Source organism: Pelodiscus sinensis, chromosome 20 (assembly GCF_049634645.1).
Source record: "Pelodiscus sinensis isolate JC-2024 chromosome 20, ASM4963464v1, whole genome shotgun sequence".
NCBI lineage: Eukaryota > Metazoa > Chordata > Testudines > Trionychidae > Pelodiscus > Pelodiscus sinensis.
Window position 1 is genome coordinate 19,456,764 of NC_134730.1, and position 27,779 is coordinate 19,484,542.

Genomic DNA, 27,779 nt, shown 5'->3' on the forward strand with positions numbered 1-27,779 from the left:
ATTCCTAAACCTTGGGTTGAGTGCTGTCTCTGTCTCACGTGGGTACCTTCTTTGTGGTTTGTCAAATCTGCAGTGAAAGTGTTCTTAAAACAAACATGTGCTGGGTCATCATCTGAGACTGCTGTAACATGAAATATATGGCAGAATGCAGGTAAAACAGAGCATGAGACATACAATTTTGCCCCAACATGTTCAGTCACAAATTTAATTAATGCATTATTTTTTTGTAACAAGTGTCATCAGCATTAAAGTATGTCCTCTGGAATAGTGGCCAAAGCATGAAGGGACATATGATTTAGCATATCTGGCATGTAAATATCTTGCAATGCCAACTGCAAAAGCACCAGGCAAACAACTGTTCTCATTTCAGGCGACATTTAAATAGGAAGCGGGCAGCAATATCGCTAGCAAATGTAAACAAACTTGTTTCTCTACATGGTTGCCTGAACAAGAAGTAGAACTGAGTGCACTTGTAGTTTCTAAAGTTTCACATTGTTTTCTTTTTGAGTGCAATTATGTAACAAAAAAATCTACATTTGTAAATTATACTTTCACGATAAAGAGATTGCACTACTTATATGAGGTGATCTAAAAATACTATTTTTTGTTTATCATTTTTACAGTGCAAATATTTGTAGTAGAATTAATAATATAAAGTGAGCCATGCATACTTTGGATTCTGTGTGGTAAGTGAAATCAATATATTTTAAAATGTAGAAAAACATCCAAAACTATGTAATGAGTTTCAATTGATATTCTATTTTTAACAGTGCAATTAAAACAGAAATTAATTGCAATTAATTTTGTAAACATTATTTTTTGTAATTAAGTGTGTGAATTAACTGAGATATTGGCAGCCCTAGTTGTGAAATAAAAGTTATTCAGAATGAAAGTATATGCCTATAGAAAAAAATGATACATCTAGATTCCCTAAAACTGCAGGATCTAGGCTCAGCAGAATCAACTCTGCTCCTTTATCTACCCCTTCATAGTAGATACACTGAGTCCAAATAAATTGTGTGTGCACAAAGGGGGGTGTAGGTCTTTCTGGCCTTAAAGAGCAGATGAGGCCATAAAAGCGACTGTTCTCTTCAAATAGCACCTCCTTGCTCACCAGATCTGCTTCCCGTGTTCATTTGAAGTCATAACTATTTATTTTAGTAACTAAGAGCATATTTTCACATTTTCTACTCTTGTTAGTGCAACGGAGCTTACAAGTTATTTCTCCTCTTTCTTGCAAATCAAAAGAATTTGTCATTCTACAGCCTACGCCTTACCTTGATGCACAAGGGGGGAAACCTGAATTGCACATATACGGGGTGGGGTTGACAGCTTTTGTGAATCTGCAGGGAAGGTGTGGGAGGGGCCTTGCACTATGCCCCTGGAAGGGGCAAGGCCTCGGTTTGAAGAGGCGGGGCCTCAGGTGGAAGAGGCGGGGCCACGGGCACCTAGCCCTCAATGCCGCTCAGATAACAGTGCGGGGTCCCCCTTATTCCTCAGAGCCATGTGGCACGTGCAGAGTGGTGCTCCCCATCGATGGGCCTACACATACAACACAGAATTGCACTGGGGTTACTGGTCACAGGCATTAAATTGATCCACCCAGGTGCTGAGTGGTCACTGCAAGTTGTGGGTGCTCAGCACCTTGCAAAATCGATGCTTTTGCCTGTCAGCTCCTTGGGTCAGTGGCTGTTTTCCTTTATGTCTACGGGGACCGACCACTCGTACGGTACTTGGCAAACAGGCTTTTAGGTCCACATGAGTCTGCCCATGAAAGCTGGCCGAAGGTACGACTCTTCCAGAGAGGGACCATGCTTCTGTGAAAGGAAAAAAGTTGTTCCCCAGTTCCAGGAGCCCATCCCTAAAGTGTGGAGGAGGAAACAAACTGGCAAGGAGACAAGTTCCCCATCCTCGTGAGAATCTGGGGAAAGATCAGATGAGGTGTCACACGGGAGGAGGTGGAGATAGTGAACCAGCTTGTTGATTCGCAGGCAGGAACGGGGTCGAGAGACGTCTCTTGCCAAGGGCTCCGTTACACCTAGCACCACCCCGTAGGACTCAGATGGAAAGAATTTTACTGGCAGGCAGCAAGGTGAGCCAGATACAGTATCTCAGTGCTGTGCCCACCCTTTCTAGCCGACGGGCTTGCCACTGGTTTTTATGCTGTGTGTGTTTGGAATGCATCTACAAAGAAATGCCGGATCTGCGCCTGGATTGTCAACCTTTCCTCCACAAAGAAAATAAGTAGAATTAATTAAAAACGCCAAGGTTCCTCTGACTCAGGGTCTCTGAGTCACCCTGCACCAGCATCTCTGGCCAGTTACGTTATGAGGTGCATACATGTTCATGGAGCGTGCTACTGTAGGTCCATGGGGAGTGATACGCTAGATCCATGGGGTGTGCTACTCTAGATCCATTGGGCATGCTACTCTAGATTCATTGGGCGTGCTACTCTAGATTCATTGGGCGCGCTACTCTAGATCCATGAGGTGTGCTACACTAGATCCATGGGATGGGATACGCTAGATCCATGGGGTGTGCAACTCTAGATCCATGGGGCATGCTACGCTAGGTCCACGGGGTGTGCTACATTAGATCCATGGGGCATGCTATGCTAGATCTATGGGGTGGGATATGCTAGATCCACGGGGTGGGATACCCTAGATCCATGGGGCATGCTACTCTAGTTCCATGAGGTGTGCTACACTAAATCCTTACCCGCAGCAGACAGCCAACAAGACGTTGCTATAGTCTTGGAGAGAGGCTTCCAAACATACAGCCCAAGAGACCCTAGGTCATTCCTGAGGGTGGTCTTAGGGGCTGCACATAAATTATGAACTACATGTTCATTGCCACTGGGGTGCCTGGCATTGGCCACCTTCAGCAGACAGGATACTGAGCTAGATGGAACTTTGTTCAGACCCAATATAGCCGTTCTTATGTTCTTAAGATTGGGCTCAGGAGTGGAGCTGCACTGAACCCAGTTTCATTACAAACAAGTTCCACTCCACAGCAGTGAGATCACTGGTGTACGGTATCTCCAGTAACATGAGTCACCACCAATGAGCACTACTACCGAATAGGTAGCTATATATAGTGATGCACGTAAAGCAACAAATACAGAGGGGCAGATATTGCCCTGATTAATTTCCATCAATTTCAGTGATGGTGGCAGGGATGTAGCGGTGGACAGAGAGGACCTCAGTGAGGTGATAAATAAGCCCAATATTCTTTAGCCCCAGGAGATTTACCTGTTGCGAAATGCACCAGACACATAATCATCTCATTGTTATCAATTCCACATTGCCAAGTCATGACTATGTTTAATAAGAAGTAGACCGCTCCTTTTTTAGTAAAGCAATGTGGTTTACTGGTAAGGTGGTGTTAGCAGTTAGCACTTCTGTGATAGTTTCATTTTCCAGGGGATAATAACTTGGCTGTAAAAATTTTACTCTGGAGTGAAATTTAGCAGAGACATGGTCTTGGCTCAGTTGCAAACATTTTTTTTTTTTGTAACGAATTTAAATAGTATCAGTTTGAGCAGTTAAGTGACACAAATACGATAGAGGCCTAGCCATTTATGGCGGGGTTATTTTTTTTCCTGCACTCAACTATCTCAGAACCATATTTCATTACAAAAACAGCCAAACTCAGTTCTAAGACCAAACACAACCTGCAAAAACACCCTTCTCATTGATTCTGCCCACGTGAGACTTGATCAGCTGATGAGTCCATTCTATTGTTGGTCACAGAGGTTGCAACTTCTGCGTTTTTAATGTGATCGTGCAATATTTGGTCTTTTTCTCAAAGCCCCAGAAAAAGTTTCTAGCCCTTGTGGCTGTGGAATAAAGCTTAAAACCACATGTCCTAAATGTTCAAAACCCAGAAAGCAAATAAAAAGAACCCCAAGTGTATTTTCTGGAGGGCAGACTCATGATTTAAAAGCGTAGGCTACACTACCATGGGCCATTGATCTAAGCTGCACAATTTCAGTTACATCAATTACGTAGTTGAAGTTGACACACTTTGATCTACTTACCACAGTATCTTCACCATGGTGAGTTGACAGCTGATGCTCTCCCATAGACTTCTCTCACTCTTCTCATTCTGGTGGAGTATTGGAGTGGACGGGAGAGTGCTTGGCTGTATTGTTGCATCTATATCAACCCCCACGGGATTGATCACTGCCCATCGATCTGGCGGGGTAGTGAAGACATGCCCAAGGAAAGGAAAAAAGAAAGCTGAGATTCTCACATGTTCACATAACTCCCAACCATTGGGGCTTTCAGTAAAACTTCCACATGCTGCAGCCCTCATGGGAAAACCGGGAGATTTGTCAACACTGGGGCTCATATTAGGGTCTTTCCTCCGATGCAACTTGGCGTGGCTGTTACCTGGAAGAGTTCCCTGGATCTCCATCCAAGTATTGGTGTGTGGTAGGGAAAGGTTAAGGTAGATCTCAGAAGCCACACACATTCTGCCTCCACATACAAGAGCAACCACATACTTTCAGTCTGACTAATCTGCATTTTATTGGGTATTATGCTCACACCAAAGCAAGAAAGAACCAAAGTAAGGCCTCGAGGCGGGAGCATAGCATATGAGTTCTGCCCTACAACAGGCAGCACCCGCACAGAAAACTGCAGCTACCTTTGCAGCAGAAAGGGGATAAATCTCCCAGTTTTATCATGAGGGCTGCACCATGTGGAAGTCTCCTTTCCACATAAAGGGGCCGTGCATAAAACAAGCCAGCACAGCTACAAGCCGGGTGCTCCACATGTCTATCCACATTGGGAGATGTGTCCCTCTAACTACCAGTACGTCTACACAGCAGCTGGGTATGGATAGACAGACACGTTAGCTCTGCTCCAAGTTAGTGCACTAAAAATAGCAGTATGGCCATGGCAACTCGAGTCAGCTCCCTGGATAAGAAATCAGGGATAGATAAGCTCTTCATCCGGTCCTAAGCCAGACAGTCCTGCTTTTGTATCCTGTCTCCCCATCCAGAACTGAGATACAGTTAGAGGTGTTTTCCTTTGGTAGGATGCACAGAGGATACCTTTAGCAGAGCACATTGCTCTGCCTCCACTGGCGTGACCTTGCCCCCACACTGTTCATGCCAGGTCCTGCCCATGGGGACAGGACAACACACTCGGCAAAATGCACAAGGTTGCACCGGCAGAGGCGGGATCATGCAGACAGGGTTGGGGAAGTCTGGTATTCTGGGGATGTGTCAATGGCCCCTCTACCCACCGAGTCAGAGGGATAAGTACTCAAGAAATACCCCATGCCATTATCGGTGATGCCACTTCCACACTGTTATTTTTAGGTGACAGCTCGCGCACAGCTAATGTAGGTATGTCTATCCACTCTGGGAATTACGCCTCCCAGATGCTGTGTAGATGTACCTCCTGCTTAGGAAGTAACAGCTCCTCGACCCCCAGCTGGTAATAGAAAACAAATGAATGGCACGTACACCACAATTCAGACCCGAGCCAAACCCCAACAAAATCAATGGGAGTCTTTCCATCAATTTTAATGGATATGGATCAGAGACTCCGGAAGCATCACCTGCTACCCAGTTCCTACTCTCTCGCCATTTTGTCCTAAATAATTCTGCTTAATTCAGGTCCAAATTTATGTGCGTGGCTCTAGTCCCAGGACTTAAGCACATGCCTAAATGCTTTGCTGAAAGAAGGGCTAAAACATCCATGTTGCTCATTATTCCTATTGACCACAGGGATGAAACACCCCTATCTAGGGAGAGAAATGACATCTCCTTGCTATTGTTTGTGAAGTGCTGAATTCCAGCTTCTGCAGTATTAGCCCTTGATTGTAATTAAGGGCTCGTCTCCATTACACAGTGGATCGACACTGCAGTGATCAATCTGCAAGTGGTCGATTTATCGCAAAATCGATGAGAGAGCATCCTCCACTGACCTCACCACATGGAAGACACCGTGGTGGGTGGACAAGACTAGGAGGTGGGAAGAGCAGAATAGGAGGGTTCGGGGGGTAAGCCCCAGCCCCACTCAAGCCCACCTGTCCCTGGGGTATAGGGTAGACTAGGCCTCAGATCTCTGCCACCATGTGGGAGCCTGGGCACTGATAAGTTCTTGAGGTCCCGTCAAGCCCTATGTTTCTATGATTCTACAGAAACACGTGAGCCTTGATACCATCGGACATTCTTATACTTTTCATACTTTTATTAGTGAGAAAGAAGAGTTGATAACATGCCTCCTTGCGCTATTTACAGCTCCAAAAAAATCCATCATGTTAGATCATTTCAGTTCACCACTGAAGAGCAAAGGTCACAGCTCTGTCACACCCATGCACATCCGAAGCATCTCTATTAAAGCAAAGGGAATGACTCCAAATTTACCCAAGGAGTAACTGAGACCAGACGGTCTGGAGATGAACATTTTCTGAGCCAGACTCTTCACCCTCAGCCTTGGGAACGTTTTCATAACAGAACACGATGTTTGTGAAAACGAGTCCAAAGGTGGCTTTCTCCCTCCGTAAACATGTCAAAAGCAAATTGGCAAGCGCAGGACGATGTCACTGGAATGTGCAGGAAATGGCTGTCACGATACTGATCCGTCAAACAAATAGCTTAATTCCCACCACCAAAAGAGTTTCTAACATGTCATGCTCACAGTAGCTTTGATAAAGGGCGATAATATACGGTATGCCCCTTAAACAGCTTTTAAAGCTCAGCCAGAGCATTTCATTATGAGCTCATTCCCTCGGACGTGCTGCAGCCACACTGCAGAACACGGGGTAATTTAGAGCCGCCTTCCTGACCTAATATAATGTTGTGCTATAACAGTCAATGTAAACGTTCGTTTAAATTGCCAGTGTTGCCATACAAATCAGCACACTAGACTTGGCAGGAAACCAAATCTCTACGATAGTCAAATTTGGCACAAGCTGTAAGTGAGTCAGTTGCACAGTTAAGAAAAACAAACCTGTAGCATGAGAGTGCTTCACAGAGTTAGTATTTCATTTACATGTTTGTAAAATCTAAGGGCCACATTTTTATCTCATTTACATGGGTATAAATCCATAGTAACTGCATTGTCTACTGTTATTGAGATGTAGTTCTCATTCAAATCTAGCCCTCTGTTTGACTTAATTGAAGGGTAAATTAGGCAAGACTAATTCTTCTTACAATTTCATCAGCACCAAAATCTAATTAGAATAGAAAAAGGGTATTTTAGCAGTGTCAGTCATGCTGCTATAATTAATTGTGCATGAGCTTTCATGGGCAGACCCACTTTATCAGTTGCATTCTGTGCTTATGCCCAAATGAATCTGTTAGTCTTTAAGGTGCTACAGGGCTACTCATTGTTTTTGCAGATGAAGAATAACACGGCTACCCCTCTGATTGTGCATTATAGCATTCATTACAAAACCTCTAGTAAAAAAAAGTTCATATATACCTGGCAAAAGTTCTCTTTAGACTGAAGTCTGGCAAACAAATGAGAAGGCATTTTGTTTTTTTATTTTTTAACCTTTTTAAAAATAAAAGCTTCAGAGGGGTAGTCGAGTTAGTCTGTAACAGGAAAAACTTTAAAAACAACAAATAGTCTATAAGCTCTTTAAAGACTAACAAAACATGTAGATGGTATCATGAGCTTTCGTGGGTACATCTACACTGCATGGTATTTCGAAACAGCTACCCTGCATTATTTCAAGCTGCCCGTTATTTCGAAATATTTTTGTAAATAACGAGCGCTCTATTTCAGCATCCCTGTAACCCTCATTCCATGTGGGTTAAGGGATATCTCAAAATAGTGTGCTATTTCAAAATTTGGTGCCATGTAGACCCGCCAAATTTCAAAATAAGCTATTTCAAAATAGAATCAAAATAAGATATGCAATTTGCGTAATGCAAATTGCGTATCTTATTTTGAGTTTAGGGTGCTGTGTAGATGCACCCAAAGAGAATAACTGTTTCAAATACATAGTAATAAAGGGTCATTTTACTGTTGATTTCTCCATCAAAAAGATCCCAACTGATAATTTTCTATATTCAGTACTATAGCATATTTATAACACAGGTTTAATTATCCTACTATTAAACCTAGTGGCAATATTCTGATTGACTTCAATGGTGCAGAACTGGAACCTATTTTAATAATATAGTTACACTTAAATATTGATTTAAGGGTAATACTATATTCCTTCGACTTGAATTTCTCAATGAAGTTAATGAAAATATTGAATTGAGCCCATATGTAACTGATCAGAGTGTCACTAGAAAATGCTACTGGAGTTCTGAGTAAAGAGTGCAGACTCAGACCCAGACCCAGAGCAATATGTATTGTTTTAGAACTATCCAATTGTACATTTTCCCTTCATTTCTTTGAAATATGAAAAATCAATTTTCTTAGTTTTAGACCCGCACTTAAGTTAGGAGTCAAACTGAGGGAAAAAGTAAGTAGTTCTCTAAGCTCTGTTTACAGAGTAAGCTCTAACCACTTTAGACACTAACTCAAATGTTTCTCTTTACTTTCATGAAAGCTTGAGATTTATAAAAATAAAACCTGAGTTTCTGAAGGACTAGAGAGCAACCTGAGAGAGTTGCCAGTATATTGGACCAGTCCAGTCCAAGCCTTTTAAGTGACACAAATCAAGAAAACCTAATAAATTCCAGCCATCTGAATTTCTTGTCATTGTAGCTTTTTCTGCTCATCAGAGCATGAGTTAGTAATGGAGTAGGAGACCATTTAGCATACAAGAAGCTTACAAGAAAGCTAGTGCTAATAAAAAAAATATTCTAACCATATGTTCAATTTCAGAGAGTAATATGACTGAAAATTGTATCTTAGGTATAGCAACAAAAAAAAAATTGATCAAACAGGAAGTTACCCTCTTAGCATAAACAATATCTGATATCTGTGCAGAAAATTAGTGCCCTTCCATCACAAATATTCCAAGGAGCTTCCCAAAGTATACAACGCGCTTGAAATGCAGCCACCTCTAGGGCATCGTATAACAGCCAACTAGAATACAGCACCAGCACAGAAGAGAGAAAGAGAAACATTTTTTACCTAAGGACACTACTCTGCTTTCTGGCCTCACCCAAACCCATGGAAGCCAGCGAGAGTTTTCCCCTCGACTCCAATGGGATTTGGATCAGGGCCTGTGCAAACACGAAAGAACGTAGGGCACCTTTAAGAAGCTGGCCGTGGCCAAAATCCGCCCTTCTTTAGCATGCTGTGTACTGGCTGCCACCCTACACCCTTTTCAGTGCTGTTGTACATGCTGTGAAGACCAAACCTGTTGGCTCTGGGCAGAAGTCCCACTGAAGGTGATGAAAGGTTTGCCCAAGTAATGACTAGATACTCGGGACCCTAGGGCTAATCCTGTAAACTGATCTGTGTGAGCACAGAGGATCAGCTTGCTGGATCAGGGCCTTCGTTTTACAGAAGCATCCATTTTTAAGGTCAAAAGGGACCATTATGATCCTAACAGCACAGGGCCTTCAACTTGACAGATCACCTGTCTCTTCCTGCCACATGGATGCAGTTGTAATCAGAAGAGGTACATGAGCTCGATCCCCAAATGGAGTGGCGGGGGAGGGGGTGTGGCGGGCATGGCAATCGAATGCTCTCCATAAAGGACCCTTTGCTCTGGAATAGACCAAAATAGACATGCTCAGTGTTCTCTGGAAGCTGAGCGCTTGGGCGAACACCCAGGAGAGAGTCAAATGACGTCCAGCTGATAAACAGAGCACCCACAGCCAGTGGCACATGTTTTTACTGGTGGTGCACATCTGCCTAAGCCTGGGTGCACATCACAAACTGTATTCCGTACACAGGATGGAAAACATTAGAGAGAACAATGGCCCTAATTTGTTGCCTTTTCTAGCTTGTGGCAAGGCTCATCTGTGCGTGAAGAAAGTAGGGTTGGCTCTGATTTTTGGAGTGTAGAAAACTATATTTTATTGTGGAAGTGGCTGTAGAGAAAGGGGAAAGCAGCTACTTAAATTGATTTTCATGTTTGGGAGGGACACGGAGCCTTGGATGTTGCCACCAAAGAAATAACAAAGATGTTGGCTGTAATAGTTGTCAGAGTGTAAGTGATATATGGCCTGTTTGGTCTCATAGGGTATCCCTGTTGGCAGAGGGATGCAGATTAAGCAGGTCGTCATTGAAAATGAGGCAGGGATTTAAATATCCCGTGCCTAATTTGCATAAAAATGGCCACTGCGTTAGTGGACTCAGCACTTTGTCGGCAGAAAGTGACAGTCTAGAGGGGGATCTGTCGAGAGAGAAAGCCTTTTTCGACAGATCCTGTAAACCTCATTGCAGGAAGCATAAGGGATCTGTCGAAAAAGCCTTTCTTTCTCAACAGATCCCCCTGTAGACTGCCGCTTTCTGCCAACAAAGTGCTGAGTCAGCAAAACGCGGTGGCCATTTTCATGCAAATTAGGCACGGGATATTTAAATCCCTGCCTCATTTGCAATGTCGACCTGCCTAATCTGCATCCCTCTGCTGACAGAGAGATGCAGTCTAGACATACCCATGCTGTAGAACCCTCTTCTGGACCCACAACGGGTCTCCCTGGGACTCTGTTCCCTTCCCCTTATTTTTTAATGAAACCACTTGTCCGTGCAGATCTGAGTTAAAAGCACTAGCATTCACCTACTTTGTTTGGTTCCTTTCAGCTGAATGTTCAACCCTGTTGTTGGGAAAAAAAACAACAACCCTGCCTTGCTGCAGAAATAGAAAAATATCAGCTGGTCATAAAAAAGAGCAAGTTATGAGCTCTTCAATTAGACCACAGCCATTTTACAAGGGAAGAGAGTCGGGGTGGGTTTTATTCCCAGAGCCTGAAATGTACAAGGCATTTGTAGGGTGTTATAGAGGATGAGTCTAGATCTAGCTGTCCAACCATGCAGATGCCTGTAAAAATAAATACGGACCTAAAAAAGAATGACATCAGCCAGAATTACTTATCCTACCAGGGATTTGGCAGGTACAAGGCAGCAAGAAACCAACTGCATCCTGTTGCCTGGGATCAGAGCCTATTTCCCATCATGCAGGGTGGCATGCCAAAACCTTGACACAATAGCAATCTTTGCCCCATGCCAACTATTCCCCATCTGGCAGCTTCTCTTGAGGTCATGGGACTGCAACGGCATCCAGGCTAGAGAAAACAGCATTACTTAGGAGGTGCAATGAGTGTCGTATGTGGGAGGGACTGTTTGCATGCATCCAATCCCTTCAAGCGTAGTGAGACATGGGATACAAACAGCAGAACAGTGCCATTACCAACCGGAGGCGGACTGTAGGGACAATGATCATGACCCATGGATATGTGGACCCCTCCCTGGAACCGTATGACAAATGGATTAAGAAACATTCTAATGGCGGATTCCCGCTCTAGAGGAGGCAGAGAACAGTGGGGGAGGAAGATGAGGAACTGGCATGTTGCCTCTCTCACCTTGTGTCACTCATGCTGGGTGCTTTTCTAGCATCGTGGCAATGAGAAAAGTTCTGGATGGCATTAAATTCATCCCTATCCATAGGGATGTTTGCCATTTTGACAAGCTTTTGACACTTGGCCCCAGTGGATCATAGCTACAGGTGGCCTTTCTTCCCCTTGGCTTCTTGGTTAATGAGCAAGTCTAATATTGAACAACAAAACCACGGCTGTTGGAACACCAGGATGACAATGCTAAGTAAATACAACGACATATCAATCAGCTGCTCTTGAGCATTCCATGTGTGAATTCTTTCTGGAAGGGAGCCGCCTCTGTCCTTGGATGCTGGAGAGAGTAGAAGTAGGGGGCAGAACTCACTTGTCTGGTGAGACACTAAACGCCTCCACAGTTATGTTTTGCTATCCCAACAGGTAGACAAAGGAACTGATGGTTAAGTGTCCTACAACCATCTAGGAAAAGCAAGTTATCGAGTCCCAGCCAGGCGGACTGCACAGGTAAGTTGCTTGCAGCAATACACACAAGCAAGGCTCCACTGTTACAAACCATTGCAGCTGGCTACAGAAAGATCTACTTCCACACAACGTTCAGTGTTGGCTGTTTCGAAGGGTTTAAAGCAGACCCATTTTTCAGCCCTCTGATTTTTTTCTATTTTCACTGACTATGTCTCATAACATTTTCTTTAACTATTTTCAAGAGAAATTCAGTCAACAAAAGGCATGACTAGACTTTGCAACACGCCAAAAATTCAGCCATTTTTCACACAAAAAATATCATTTCAGATGTTTGGAGAGAAACATCTTTGGTTTGAAAACTTCAAGCTAACTTCACAAACGGTCTCAAGATGACCTAAAGGTGAAAGAGTCTGATGCTATCCCTGTGCTTAGAGTCAGGTGTTCTGAATTCTAGTCCCAGTTCTGCACTGATGCCCTGTATGACCTCAGGCAAAGCACTTCTCTGCCTCAGTGTTCTCCCTCTAAAGTGGCAAGAACATATCACGTGAGGCTCAGATCATTCATATTTGTGAAAGGTTCCAATACAGGTTAAAACTCTCTGGTCTGGCATGAGTTTAGTTAGCTGGATATCCACTTACCATGGGTGAGGCCAAGTTTCCTGCAGTCCCATAAAGTTTGTTTACAGCCACCAGCCCTGGAACTCAATGTTCAGTGTTGTTATTTAGCTCTAATTTACCCCTAAATGTCTTCTAACAGCCCAGTAAGCAGCGGAAGTGTTGGTAATTCTTCTAGACAATATTCAACTCCCGTGGTTCGGCAAATTCTCTGGTTCAACACAGGTCAGGTCCCAAGGGTGCTAGACTAGAAAGATTCAACCAGCATGATGATGACCCTCAAACATGTGCAGCTACAGAAAAAGACTTGAAGGAGAAAAGAGATTCTGAGATCTCTCTCCCATGATCTCTCCTCCATCCTGTAGTTTCCTGGAGAAACATTGCTCCTTTAATTTGTTGGATTAACAGTTTCTACATTTACCAGTGTAGCTTACACAATCATTTGCATGCAGCAAAGCCTGCAAGTTTGTGGGCTTTCCTGCACTCACAAACAGCTGGGATTGCAAACATTGTGGTTGCAGTTCGAAGGCTGCCTGGAAAACCTGGCCCTTAGCATCACCTTAGGTTGCTAAACAACCCTGTCTGGAGATTAACCACAGCCCACACAAAAACAGTTACCATCTTTTTTATCACTGTTCATGGAGAGCGGTGTTGGTAAGAAAGCAGGATTGATTTAAAAAAAATCTAATTAATTAAATCTGGTATTTAAAAAAATCTAACTTCTATAAGCAGATTCTTCCTGGTAAATAAATATGCAAAGACACAGGAGATGTCAAGGGATCATTTTAACATGTTTATATTTGGCATAGTAAATGCTTTCCAACCCTGAGCAACATTGCTGTGCATATACAGATTTTCCAACTGAAAAAAAAAAACAAATAACAAAGCTGCATTTATTGTAATCGGTATTTTTGTTCATGAGTTGGTATTTAGGATAAAGCCAGATTATCTGGAGCAGTTTGCAAATTCATTGTTTAGGCCTCAATCTCCAATGGTAAACATCCTCCACTATGTATATAATACAAGCCACTATTTTTATACTTCAAAGTCTGGGCTCTTGGTTTAGGAAAGGGCAGGACATAAACAATCTCTCCCCCCCTTCGCCGCCCGTACACAGTACAGTAGCTTTATTGTTTTTCTGTAAAGAGAAGAGACGGTTCACGTTATCATTGTGGACGCCACGCACTTCCATTTCTTGGAGGGATTAACAGCAGAGAAAATAAATACAAACAGCAGGCGGCAAATCCCAGCTCCGTGAAGCAGCTGTGATGAAGAGTGGTTGACATAATGGCAGGGCTATGCAGACTAGCTTTTCCCTCTACTCCTTTGGGAAGGTGGTAGCTTTTTACCCAGGAACTGAGGTACTGATTCTGCAGGAGAGACTCTCCTGCCCGCCTCCCATCTCTGGGGATACATTAGTCAGCAAAAAGTAATATCCAAAGTCCAAATGAGGGCACTTTATGTCCATGGATTCTTCCATCAGAGGAGCTCGAAGCACTTTACAAATAATCAAGGCCATGGCTATACGATGTGGAAGATTGACGCTGCCACAGTTGATCTTCCAGGTTCAATATAGCCGGCCAAGTGAAGACCCACTAAATCAAACTCAGAGGATGCTGCCATCGACGCCAGAAAGGAAAGCCAGTGAGAGCATTTGCTTCCATCAGTCACCCACTGTGTGGACAGTGCAGAAACTCAATTTAAGATACATAAGAACGGCCGTACTGGGTCAGACCAAAGGTCCATCCAGCCCAGTATCCTGTCTACCGACAGTGGCCAATGCCAGGTGACCCAGATGGAGTGAACCGAACAGGTAATGATCAAGCGATCTCTCTCCTGCCATCCATCTCCACCCTTTGACAAACAGAGGCTAAGGACACTATTCCTACCTGTCCTGGCTAATAGCCATGAATGGACTTAACCTCCAGGAATTTATCTAGCTCTTTTTAAAACCCTGTTATAGTCCTAGCCTTCACAACCTCCTCAGGCAAGGAGTTCCACAGGTTGACTGTGCCCTGTGTGAAGAAGAACACCCTTTTATTCGTTTTAAACCTGCTGGTTTGTTTTCAACATCAGCTCCAGCAATGTAATTAATGTAGCTGGAGTTGCATATCTTAATTCGACCTTCCCCTGTAGTACAGACCAGGCCCATGCAAGCCTCACCCCAGTCCTGACCAGGCAGATATTATTTCCATTTTATACATGGGGCAACAGGCACAGAAATCGAAGGGCCAGCTTTTCCAGCGTATCATCTCATTTTGACTTCAACTGGACATCTGGATGCTCAGTACTGCTGGAAATTCATGCCCCCGGTGTCTCAAATGACACAATGTCCAACCTACTTTGGAAAATGTCAGCTTGCCAGGGTCACATAAGTCTGGGGCAGGATTAGGAACAGAACCCACATCTTCCAGCTCCTCTCCTGTTGCTTAGCCACAAAACGTTCCTCCCCCAACAACTAGATATTTGGATTTCGTCAACCATTTCCTTTTGCATTCCTGTGTGAACGGCACAGGGAAAAAGAAGAGGAGACTTGACATGGAAAATTAATTTCGAAATTGTTAAGCAGTGTCGGTTTGCCAGCTTTTATTTTTCTGGCCAATTCATTCCAGGCACTCGCTGCCCTTACTGAAGAGCTAGTTTTCAAGCTGCCTGCCAGATTTTGCAAGTGAGCATAAGAGGACGTTTTCTAAATGCCTTTCTTGGAGAAGCGTGGGGAGGAGGGCAGCATATTAATAGCCAGGATTCTAATTCTCATGGTGGGTGAGACTTTTTTACTGTTCACAAGGGTGCCTGGAAGCTACCAAAAGCCAACTCTCCAGAGGAAGACCATCAATACCACATCGACAGCCCCTCTAGATGTACAATTAGATTAACGGGAGGATGTACGCACTCTTTCTTTAAATCTGTCGCAAAAGGCTAGGCAGGAGAGGCATGAGAAGTGTTCCAGGCAGAAGCTCTGCAGTCAGGGACAAAGTAGCTTTAGGGATTAATCCAGTTTCTAACATTCTACTGAGTAGAACCTCAAGGCTGCCATACAGTTGATCTGCACCGTCATGAATCCACCAATGTTCCTTCCAGTCCTCACACATCAAATTATAGGTAGTCCCTGCTCAGTACAGGTTGAACCTCTCTAGTCCAGAACTCTCTGACCCGAAAACATCCGTGATCCTGCATGATTTCAGTTAGCCGGATGTCCACTTTTCATGGGTGTGGCCAAGTTTCAGGCAGTCCCATAAAGTTTCTTTATAGCCACCCGTCATGGCTCTCAGGCTATGTCTACACAGCCCCCGTTTTGCCCAAAAAATATGCAAATGAGGCAAAGCATGGAATATCACTGCGCCTCATTTGCATAATTAATGAGGCTCCATTTTTGTGCAAGAGGCTTTTGCGCAAAAACCTCTTCATGTGCAAGAGCCATTCTTCCTGAAAAAAATGTGGGAAAATGGCTCTTGCACAAGAGGGGGTTTTTGAGCAAAAGCCTCTTGCGCAAAAACGGAGCCTCATGAATTATGTGAATGAGCCGCGGCGATATTCTATGCTTCGCCTCATTTGCATATTTTTTGCACAAAATTGGGGCAGTGTAGACATAGCCTCAGTGTTCTGTGTTGTTATTTAGCTCTAATTTACCCCTAAAAGTCCTTTCACAGCCCCGTAAGCAGTAGGAGTCTTGGTAATGCTGCTAGACAATATTGACCTCCCATGGACCAAAAATTCTCTGGTTTGAAGCCCGTCAGGTCCTAAGGGTGCTGGCCTAGAGAGGTGCAACCTCTACAACACTGAGCACCCTGAGACTGACTGTCCAGACTTTTCACAACTTAGTCATCACTTCTGCTGTGTTCATGAGCCTTCTGTGGCCTTTACAGAAGCTGCCAAATTTGGTGAAAGGGGAAAAACAAAGAAAGACCTACCACTCGCCTCCTTTTGTTGCAACAAAATGTCCTCAAAGCCTCCAACAGTGAAAAGCAATCTCAATTGTGCTATGTATTTGGCACTTAATGCACTGCAGGCCACGCACATTAGAGAGATGCTAGTGCCTGAAGCCAACAGGTGTCTCATGGCTGCTTCAAAACTTCAGTTTTGCCAGCCAGAAGCAGGTTTAGCCTGTCCCAGTTACAGTTTGTTCCTAAGAAATGCGCTTAATGGTATCCTGGGCAGGCCACACAGCCTTCTGTTAATAACCCTGTTGGCAAAATGTTGCATCACGACAGCAGACAATATGCACATCAGGAAATAAATGCCTCCGTGTCTGAGAGAAAATGCTTGCGATCTACTGCACGCTGTTCCTCCACTCCAGCTGTGTTCCTGCACACTTTCGCCCAGCCTCTGCATGGCCCTCTGAGATTTGCAGAGGGCACGCCCGGAACACATTTACAGAATTCCAGACACACGGGGTAAGTAGCCTAGTTAGATTCCAGACTGCAGATCAATAGGCAATGGAAGAAAGCATGGAATTTACAGTTACATCAGCATACATCTGGAGTCGTGCCACGGATGACAGTGGAGCCTCTCTGCATTCGCACAGATGTAACCGAAAGCAGAATTTGGCCCGCAGACTTTGGGGTGCTTCCTGGAAACTGACAAGAGTAATTTAGCAACTTAAATCTCAGTTGCCAACATCAAGGTCCAAAGAAGAATGTGCAGCAACATTGAGATTAAAAACAGATGGATGGGCAACCAAGGTTTTGTAGTTTAATTTAACAACCTTGGAATTCTTGGGCATATCAGCATGTTCATTCCTTGGTATGATTCAGTGTGTGTTATTACTTCTGGGCACCTTCCCGGGACGCAAAGCCAAATACATCCCTCTAATGATACAACCTAAGACAATATACACATTTGTGAGAGGCTTGAGAAGAAAAGGTTAAGAATGTTGACTCTGGCCCAGCGAAAGCACTCTATAATGAGGACATCTATACGCAGCACATTAATAGCCACCGAAGGAGGCTGGAATTTAAAATATGACGAGCAAAAACAGCTTGGGGAGGGGTTTTAGGAACTCGGCAAGTTGAACGTGACTGACGGTGTTCTGGATGGCTAGAAGCCTGTTCCATTAAGGTAGACTGAGGGATTTGAATGAGATTCACTGTAAAAGCCTGAAGGATTCACTCTAGTCCAGCAGGGTCTTCCTGCTTCATCCTCTCAGATCTGCTCTAGCCTTCTTGGGCCAGCTCAGCTGTTATGAAGGGGTCGCAAAGCTGGCTTAGCCAGCCTCTGTGGAATATCCCCCCTCACTGAAGTGTTCTTGAGTGATGGAGGGAGTTCGCACTGCCTTCAGTCCCCTGGAGCTGCTCACAGAGAGGAGTGGCCAGAGGCAGAAGCTGTCAAGGTCAGAACGCACACAGAACACTCTGTGCTCTGGCTAGCAGGCGGCGGCCAGGACTACATTCTCAGAAGCACAGTAGTGTTGTACTGTTCCCTTTGCCTCCCTCCTCCACTCAGCACAGCTCACTTGCCATATCCCTTCAAGGCTCAAAACTAAGCTCTAAACCCTGATTTCCCTGCCTTAAAGGGGCTGGACCAAACCCCTAGATCCAAATAGCTTGGAACTTCAGAGTGTTTAAAATCTGGATCCAGAGCCCATATTTTTGTGGTCTGGGCCTATCTAGAGATTCACTCTCACTCACTGGACTCCTCCCATTCTGGAGGCACCTCACATGAGGCTTGCCTGGAATCCTCCATGACTTGGAAGTTGACACAGTTGTGTCCTCCACACTGCCCTGTGTCAACACACGTCCTAGTGATAGCCGCCAGCATTCCAACAAAGCAACACTGAGCAAGGGCCGCCTGGCAGGAAGCTGCCCCACCTCTCACAAGGCTCTGGCTGGAGTTAAAACTCACACATTTTAACCACGAGCCTGTCTCTGTTTACTCTTGTGGGGGCATCTTGTTTAACATCCTGCTAATTAAAGTGTTAGAAAACACATTGTCTAGTAGGAAGTCTCACCCAGGAACTTAACTCTGCAACAAACTCCATTGCCACCTCTATCTACACCTCTATACAAGCGACACTATCACAGGACCTAACAACAGGAGCTCATACAACTGCACATCCTCTAATGCAGGGTGGGCAAGAGGCACCCAGTGGGCTGGATCTGACCCCCCAAGTCAGCAGATCTGGCCCATGGCCGCCTCCCCAGAACCCTTAGGCAGAGAGCAGCTCACACTCTGCTCTGGATGCTGAGGAGGAAGGCTTTGCGCACTTGTCCCACCCCCAGCCTCAGCAAAATCTCTCAGATCTCATTGGCTAGTTTCCGGCCAATAGAAGCTGAGAAATTTTACCAGGGACGGGGACAGGGACAGCTTGTGAACCCTCCCTTCCTCTTCCCCATCCCCCATGCCCACAGCAGAGCCAGATGGAGTGGCCAGCCCATAAACCTGGGATTGCAGGAGACACCCTGCCTCAGTCTCCTGCAGGGCTGCTGGCTGGGAGCCATCTAAGTAAGTGCCTCCCAGCCAGAGCCTGCCTCTAGTACCCCACACACTCTCTTCCCTCCAACTACCTGCCCTAGGCCACCATCCAAACACTCTGCACCCCTTTCCCTGTCTCCCAGGTCACAACTCCCTCCCAGACCCTGCACCCCACCCTACACTCCTCCTCCAGGCCAGAATCCTCTCCTGCACCCCATACCCTCTCCCTAACCCCGCACTCCATTCCGCTGCCCCCAGTCACTACCCAATCCCCTTCTCCCAGATCACAATGCCTTCCTAGAACCTGCACCTCCTCGTCCAGCTCCTCCCCCTGGCCAGAATCCTCTCCCCTCTCAGACTCCACACCTCCTCCTGCACCTTAGTCCCCTACCCCAACATGCCCTCTGCACCCAACCTCCATCCCAGACTCTGTGCCACCTCCATAGGAGTGTGGCCCTTGACCACTTGCCAAAATCTTGGTGTGGTGTCCGTCCCCCCCCATTAAAAATGATTGTCCACCTCTGCTCTAATGTGATATATATAATCAATATATGGAGACATACCTATCCTGTCTCATAGAGCTGGCAGGGACCTTGTGAGGTCATCAAGTCCAGTGCCCTGCCCTCACGGCAGGTCCAAGTACCATCCCTAACAGATTTGCCCCAGATCCCTAAGTGGCCTCCTCAAGGCTTGAGCTCACAATGCTGGGTTTAGCAGACCAATGCTCAAACCATTGAGCTATCCCTCTCTCTGAGTACCACTACTGCCCCTCTGCCATGTATATTGGCCAAACTGGACAGTCTCTACAACAGTGATCTCCAACCTTCTTACACCCAAAATCACTTTAAATCTCAGAACAGGCAAAGATCTACCGCCCCACACCTTCCTTGAAGCCCCGCCCCTTCCTTGAAGCCCCACCCTCTCTATTCTCCTCCTGTCCATCACTTGCTTTCCCCAGCCCTTACTTACACACTCTGATAAATAGTTTATTTTAAAATTATGCGATACATAACATTAAAATCACAAGTTTATAGTTATGAAATAAATGGTCTGTTTTTTATTCTTGCTATTTAAATCTAAAATGAAGCATTTATAATTATACATTTTGTAGGGACAGAGTTCTGCAGCTGGGAGCAGGGGAGAGGGAACAGGGTGCTGGGAGGGCAGAGGACAGGGTTCTGCAGCAGGGGACAGGGTGCCAGTGGGGACAGAGTTCAGGGAGTGGGGACGGGAGTGGGGACAGAATTCTCTGGCTGGGGAGTAAGGTCTGGGGAGCGGGGAGTGGAGTCTGGGGAGTGGGGACAGGGGGCGGGGTGCCAGTGGAGGCAGAGACCCCTGCATCTGCCTCCTCCCAGGATTCCGCCCCCCCCCCCCAGAGGGAAGCCAGCGCATGCCTCCTCTGGGCCCAACCCCAACCCCTCCCACGGTGCAGGAAAATCCCGTGAGTGCCTGCCCCAGGGCCAACCCCCCCGCAGCACAGGGAAACTCCGCACGTGCCTGCCCCAGGCCGACTCACCTTTCCAGCACCAGTGCAAGGAAGTCGCCAAGCTTCTCCTCCGGGGCCAGCACGCTCAGCAAAGCAGCCAATGCACAGCCGGAATCCCCGGAAGTGCCGTTAAGCTGCGGGACTTCGGTCCACCCACAGGAAGCCAGCGCTACCTCCATTTTTGCTGGAGGTAGGCAGTGGGGCTTCTCGGGGGTGGGGGGACAATAAGGAGGGGGTACAGACGCTTCGCGATCGACTGGTCGAGGCCTTGCAATCGACCAATCGATAGCGATCAACCTGTTGGTGACCACGGCTCTACAACAAAGGACAAATGGACACAAATCAGACATCAGAAATGGCATCACACACTAATCCATGGGGGAACATTTTAACCTCCCTGGCCATTCTATAATGGATTTAAAAGTAGCCATTCTTCTACAAAGGAATTTCACCACTCAATTACAGAGAGAGACTGCCAAAAATGGAGTTCATTTGCATGTTCAACACTGTTTTCCTGGGCTGGAATAAAGATATTAACTGGTTAATGCACTACAAAGGCAATTTCTCCTGCCTTTAACATTCACATTTCACATCAATAGCTATGAATGCGACACATCCAGCCTACTTAATTAGCTTCGTTAATACGGGTCCTACAATTGACAGATAACTGTGTTGGCTGTTATACATATCTTGGATCTGTATTTCCACTCCAACTAATTGGATGAAGTGTGTTTGACCCATGAAAGCTCATGATCCGATACCTTTGTTAGTCTCTAAGGTGCTCCAGGACTACTCATTAATTTCCAGTAAGTCTATAGTGCACACATGGCTTAGATGTTGAAATTACACACAGCAATAGGCCATCATTCTGGCTAGTTCAACCACACTTTGCGCCTACTGTGCTAAGCTCTTTAGGAGACACAGGGGCATGAGCCATTTGTGCAAACAACTGCAGGTGTCTGTTGTACTTGAAAACTGCAGTTCCTTCTCCCTCAGCCCCCCTGCACTGATAAAGTATATTAGCCAGGGCTGTGATTTATAACCAAGAATACACCAAAAATGCATTATCTGGATCTAGACCCCTTTACTGAAATCAACAGAAAAAATACTTGCATTTGTTTTTGATTTACGTGTTACAGGGTCACTGTTATGGAGTTTTAACATTTCCTGTTCAGTAATATTTCTGGAGCTTGACACTTGGAGACAGAAAACAAAGAGCAGGCGCTAAGTTAGTCATGCGGATTTCTACGTTATCTGGAATCTTCATAACAAAATAGCCACCTGATCAATTTGGTATGGTCTCCTGCTTGTGATTGTGACACAATCCAAAGTAAGTGACTTTGGCTTCAATGGGATTTGAATCAGGTTTGGTATGGATCTCTTACCTGGTCCCCTGGCTACTGCCTCAGTTTCCTTTTCTGGTGTATGTCATTTAGCCCCAACCAGTCCAGGTCAATGGAGATCCAGAACAAAACAGCCAGAATTGAGCATCCTCATCAGGTTTCTTCTCTCAAGTGTTTCTTCTGAGGCCCAACTCATGGGCAACTGGTGCCTTCTGGGGGAGAGGCTGCAGGGAGGGCCACCCACAGGGGCAGGGAGAGGGCATGTAGGAGCACCCTATTTAACAAATACAATTTTTGTGGGGATATGGGTGACATCTCCCAAGTGCTACCATGAGTCACCTATGGCCCACTCACCCTAGTGGTTAGTGTACAGAGATCAAACATGCACAACAGGAGGATGCAAGCTAAATACCATGCAATTGGATCCTCGGTTACCTCGTTCCAAGCCCTCAACCAGGTCATAACTTGTTCTCACCCAACAGCTGTAGGAAATAGGTGAAGGGAAGGAAATTTTCCTCCTCCTCTTGCTAGAAGTCCTGACTCTGGGCCCCAAAAGAAAGCCCAGGCCATTTTCTTCACCCAGAAGAAAACTCTCCTAACAGAGTTCCCCCAAACACCAAAATAGCCCTGATCTGTTAAGGCAAACTGCAAGATTTATCTGTGTGTGAGGAGGATGGGGTGGCTGGGGCATGGAGCTTGGATCTGTCTTAGGGTACGTCTACACTAGCCCCCTAGATCGATCTAGGGAGGCTAATGAGGGCAACCGAAATTGCAAATCAAGCCCGGGATTTAAATAACCCACGCTTGATTTGCATGTTCCCAGCTGGTTGCCATTTTTAGAAATTGACTAGCCTGAAGTTACTGCCTGCAACTACACGCGGCAGTGAAACAGGACTCCGATTTAAAGCCCTAACTCAAATTAGCTAGTATTCCTCCTGCAATGAGGTTTACCAGCTAATTCGATTTAGGGGCTTTAAATCGGAATCCTGTTTCACTGCCGCGTGTAGATACGGGAAGCTACTTTGGGCTAGTCAATTTCTAAAATGGCGACCAGCCGGGAACATGCAAATCAAACGTGGGATATTTAAATCCCAGGCTTGATTTGCAATTTTGGTCTCACTCATTAGCCTCCCTAGATCGATCTAGGGGGCTAATGTAGATGTACCCTTAGAGAGAGGGAAACTGTGTAAAATAAAAACTCCATTTGGTTTTCTTCTTCAATCGCTCAGCAATTCCACGCCCTGTAATACTCCCTCAGCTACATCCCTGGTTCTCACAAACCGATCCAGAGGAGCCCAGTCAGCGGCCACTTCTCTCTCCAACGTGCGAGAGACAGTGGCTTATATAGCCGCAAGGTTCTCTTTCCCAGAATGCCTTGTGCCAAAGTCAGGTTCATCTTACTCTGAAGCATTCAGGATGCTAGAATAAGACACCCAAAATACATAATGCACCTGAAAATACCACCTCATCACATTCAGAACATAATGGTTCCGATTCTCCTATCCATTACAACAGCCTTACTCTGCCGTTACCATTAACTCAGCTGACTTCAATTGAGAATGCCTTCTCTTCGACCCTTAAAAAGAAGGGCCTGATTTTCAAACCAGCCTACATTTTTGTGTGCATAATTTTACCCATAATTCCCCCTCCCAGTGCTTTTTTTCCTTTTTTCAGGTGGAAATCTGCAAGCACAGTTCATCGCAGGTACAGAACTGCATACCCCAAAACAGAGGCTTGCTTTGAACAATCAGATTCAAAATGTGTTTGGACAGACGAACATAGGAGCCAAACCTCAACCTAAACCTTCCATACAGTAAATATGAGATCAAATGACCTTCCAGAAAAAGACTTCTCCAAACTAACTTGGCTCGCAGTATTTTCATTCAGATTAAATTAAAAGAATTGTAAATCACATAATCTGGGAGCTGTCTTCTGTAAACCACTCTTCAGTATTACATCAAGTTTTGAGATCTTTATGTCGGATTCAATCCTAAAAAACGTGTTGAGAAAGAGAACCAGTTGCCTTTTCTCAGGGATGAGAGAGGGGTGACCCAGTATAGATTGCAAAATTGGGATAAAGTAAAATAACTTTTTGAGGGATTGGGAGGCTGGAGTTTCTTCTCTACAGGTAACCAGCTAAAAATGAGAAAGATTGAGAGCGGAAGTGTTCTCTGGATTTTAATCAGAAACTGGTGCCAAGTTGTTTATTTCACACACCAACATGCTTTAGCTAACAATCTGTTCCTAATGATTTCCATGTGATGGCTACCTGAGAACTCTAGAGCCTTAACGGCACCAAAACCAGCCACCCAGCCTTGCAGGTTCACCACATGCAAAGAATAAGGCCACATGGACTTTGACTGGACTCTGACAGGACCTGACGTGAACTGCCAGGCTTCTTGTTGTATCCTGACAAATGAGAGAGGCAAACCTGAAGTAAACTTGGCTGTCAATCCCTGCCCTTCAGCTGTAGCCGCCAGCCAGGTTTTTAGACTCATAGAATTCTAGAGTTGGAAGAGACCTCAGGAGGTCATCAAGTCCAGCCTCCTGCTCAAAGCAGGACCAACCCCAACTAAATCAACCCAGCCAGGGCTTTGTCAAGCCAGGATTTAAAAACCTCTAGGGATGGAGATTTCACCCCCTCCCTAGGGAACCCATCCTAGTGCTTCACCCCCCTCGTAGGGAAATAGTTTTTCCGAATATCCAACCTAGACTTTCCCCACTGCAACTTGAGACCATTGCTCAGGTTTTGGGTATCACACTAGAACGCTCATTTCACACGTTATTTATTTTTCCTCAGATGCCTGTTTATTGGCGCTAAGAAAACCCTGCTAATAGCTTTTCCCTGCCCCTCGATGGGCTTTGGGTGGTCTCGCAGATTGATCTAGGGAGGCTAATGAGGGAGACCGAAATTGCCCAAGTCTACTGACTAAGGGTGAGAACCTTCTATAGGACACCCAGCCAAAGTAAAGGTGCCCTGCATTCCACCACAGGAGCATGGGAAGAGGAGCAGTGTCCCCAGCCGCTGCCTACAGTAATAGGGATGCAGCCACAGTGCACACACCATTGCAGGGAATTTCTTCCTCTTCCCTCACAACTGGTTTGAGAGATAATAGAATCATAGAGCTGAAAGAGACCTCAGGAGGTCATCAAGTCCAGCCCCCTGCCCAAGACAGGACCAATCCCAACTAAATCAACCCAGTCAGGGCTTTGTCAAGCCAAGACTTAAGCACCTCTATGGATGGAGATTCCACCACCTCCCTGGGTAAGCACTCCAGCGCTTCACCACCCTCCTAGTGAAACAGTTTTTCCTACTATCCAACCTGGACCTCCTCCACTGTAACTTGAGCCCATTGCTCCTTGTTCTGCCATCCGTCACTACTGTGAACAGCCTCTCTCCATCCTCTTTGGAACCTCCCTTCAGGAAGTTGAAGGCTGCTATCAAATCCCCCCTCACTCTTCTCTTCTGCAGACTAAACAAACCCAAATCCCTCAGTCTCTCCTTATAGGTCATGCACTCCAGCCCCCTAATCATTTTGGTCGCCCTCCACTGGACCTTCTCCAATGCGTCCACATCCTTTCTATAGTGGGGGGGGGGGGGCCAGAACTGGACACAATATTCCAGATGTGGCCTCACCAGAGCCGAATAAAGGGGAATAATCACTTAGCTGGATCTGCTGGCAATGCTCTTCCTAATGTACCTCAATATGCCATTAGCCTTCTTGGCTACAAGGACACACTGTTGACTCATATCCATCTTTTCATCCACTATAATCCCCAGGTCCTTTTCCATCCCAAGTGCAGGATCTATACTTGTCCTTGTTGAACCTCATCAGATTTCTTTTGGCCCAATCCTCTAATCTGTTCAGGTCACTCTGGACCCTATCACTGCCCTCCAGCATATCTACCTCTCCCCCAGCTTATTGTCATCTGCAAACTTGCTGAGGGTGCAATTCATCCCCTCACCCAAGTCATTAATAAAGATGTTAAACAAAACCGGTACAAGAACCGATCCTTGGGGCACTCCGCTAGAAACCGACTGCCATCCTGACATCGAGCCATTGATCACTACCTGTTGGGTCCAACAGTCTAGCCAGGTTTCTATCCATCTTACAGTCCATTTATCCAATCCATACTCCCCTAACTTGCTGGCAAGAATATTGTGGGAGACCGTACCGAAAGCTTTGCTAAAGTCAAGATATGTCACATCCACTGACTTTCCCATGTCCACAGAGCCAGTTACCTTATCATAGAAGCTAATCAGATTGGTCAGGCATGACTTGCCCTTTGTGAATCCACGTTGACTATTCCTGATCACTTTCCCCTCTTCCAAGTGTTTCAAAATGGATTCCTTGAGGATCCCCTCCATGATTTTTCTGGGGACTGAGATAAGACTGACTGGTCTGTAGTTCCCTGGATTGTCCTTCCCTTTCTTAAAGATGGGCACTACATTTGCATTTTTCCAATCATCCAGGATCTCTCCCAATCTCCACGAGTTTCCAAAGATAATGGCTAAAGGCTTCACAATGACATTTGCCAACTCCCTCAGTACCCTCAGATGCAGTAAATCTGGGTCCATGGATTTGTGTATGTTTAGTTTTTCTAAATAGTTCCTCGCTTGTTCTTTCCCCACCAAGGGCTGTCCACCTCCTTCCCATACTGCATTTCCTAGCGCATTTGTCTGGGAGCTGACCTTGTCCATGAAGACAGAGGCAAAGAAAGCATTGAGTACATCAGCTTTTTCCACATCATCTGTCACTAGGTTACCTCCCTCATCCAGTAAGGGCCCCACACCCTCTCTGATCACCCTCTTATTGCTAACATGCCTGTAGAAACCTTTCTTGTTACCCTTCACATCCCTTGCCAGCTGCAATTCCAATTGCGCTTTCGCCTTCCTGATAACTCCCCTGCATTCTCTAGCAAATTATTTATACTCCTCCCTAGTCATCTGTCCAAGTTTCCACTTCTTGTAAGCTTCCTTTTTGTGTTTAAACTCACCATGGATGGCCCCAGTAAGCCAATCTGGTCGCCTACCATGTTTGCTTCTCTTGCTGCGCATCGGGATGTTTTCTTCCCGTGCCTTTAATAAGGCTGCTTTAAAATACTGCCAGCTCTCCTGGACTCTTTTCTCCTTCATGTCAGCATCCCAAGGAATCCTGCCCATCAGTTCTCTGAGGGAGTCAGTCTGCTCTTCTGAAGTCCAGGGTGTGTATTTTGCTGCTCTCCTTCCTTCCTTTGATCAGGATCCTGAAATCTACCCTCTCATGACCACTGCTTCCCAGGTTATCACCCACCTCTACATCCCCTACCAGTTCCTCCCTGTTTGTGAGCAGTGGATTGACACAGGCATGGGCCCGCATCCAGACAGAGCTCCCTTGTATGTGGGGTAATATGGAAGAGTTCTCACAGGCATGTGTTTTAAAGGACCTCATTGATGGCCAATGGATTTCACCCAGCAATAAGAAAAATGCAGCTGGAGAAGCAGAGTCTGCAGACTCCAAGGCTATCCCCTTTTCTAGGGATGTTCGTTGTCGATTAATTGAATAATCGTGTAACCGTGTCAGATTTTAGCAGTTACACGACTATTTGATAGTCCCCGGGGATGGGGCCAGCAGCCAGTGTGCTCCCAGCCCCGCTCCCTGGGAGCTCCCTGCCACCAGCGCTGCTGCCACTCTATCAGAGGCAGCAGTGTGGGGCAACAGGTTGCGGCCGCTCTGCGTGGGGAGCTGGTTTAAAAACTGGCTCCCCATGCAAACTGGCTCCCAGGTGCCACCCCATGCTGATACAGAGGCAACAGCATGGGGTGGCATTAGCCCCTGTCCCACAGGGGACCCCAGTTCCCCACAGACAGAGACTCTGCTGGCATTCCATGGAGCAGCCTCTGTCTGGCGAGCCTGGGTCTGCTGTGGACAGAGGCTGCTCCACATCAGCCTCCCTTCCCCCTCCACGCCCCATTCTGCTGCCTCTGATAGAGACAGCAGTGTGTGGGGGGGGGGGGACAGGTGGCTCCATGGAGC

General features: G+C 45.9%; 2 long non-coding RNA genes across 7 annotated transcripts in view; one reads left to right on the forward strand and one right to left on the reverse strand.

Moving 5' to 3' along the window:
- LOC102461078 (uncharacterized) overlaps positions 1–9,097 on the reverse strand; it is a 38,449-nt gene extending 29,352 nt beyond the window's left edge. Inside the window, exons 1-3 of one of the 3 annotated variants that reach the window (XR_003089768.2) lie at positions 8,875–9,091; positions 6,383–6,561; positions 4,040–4,196 (exon numbers count right to left, since the gene is read on the reverse strand). This is a non-coding gene — a long non-coding RNA (uncharacterized LOC102461078). Of the gene's footprint in view, positions 1–4,039; positions 4,197–6,382; positions 6,562–8,874 lie in introns of all 3 variants that reach the window. The other 2 variants (XR_012896890.1, XR_012896889.1) reach the window with 2 other exon arrangements.
- LOC112546137 (uncharacterized) overlaps positions 1–27,779 on the forward strand; it is a 273,950-nt gene that overhangs the window by 129,587 nt on the left and 116,584 nt on the right. The window contains exons 3-4 of one of the 4 annotated variants that reach the window (XR_012896887.1): positions 11,867–11,950; positions 23,437–23,451. The exons of the other annotated variants lie outside the window; for them this stretch is intronic. This is a non-coding gene — a long non-coding RNA (uncharacterized LOC112546137). Of the gene's footprint in view, positions 1–11,866; positions 11,951–23,436; positions 23,452–27,779 lie in introns of those variants that run through there. 4 annotated transcript variants of the gene reach the window in all.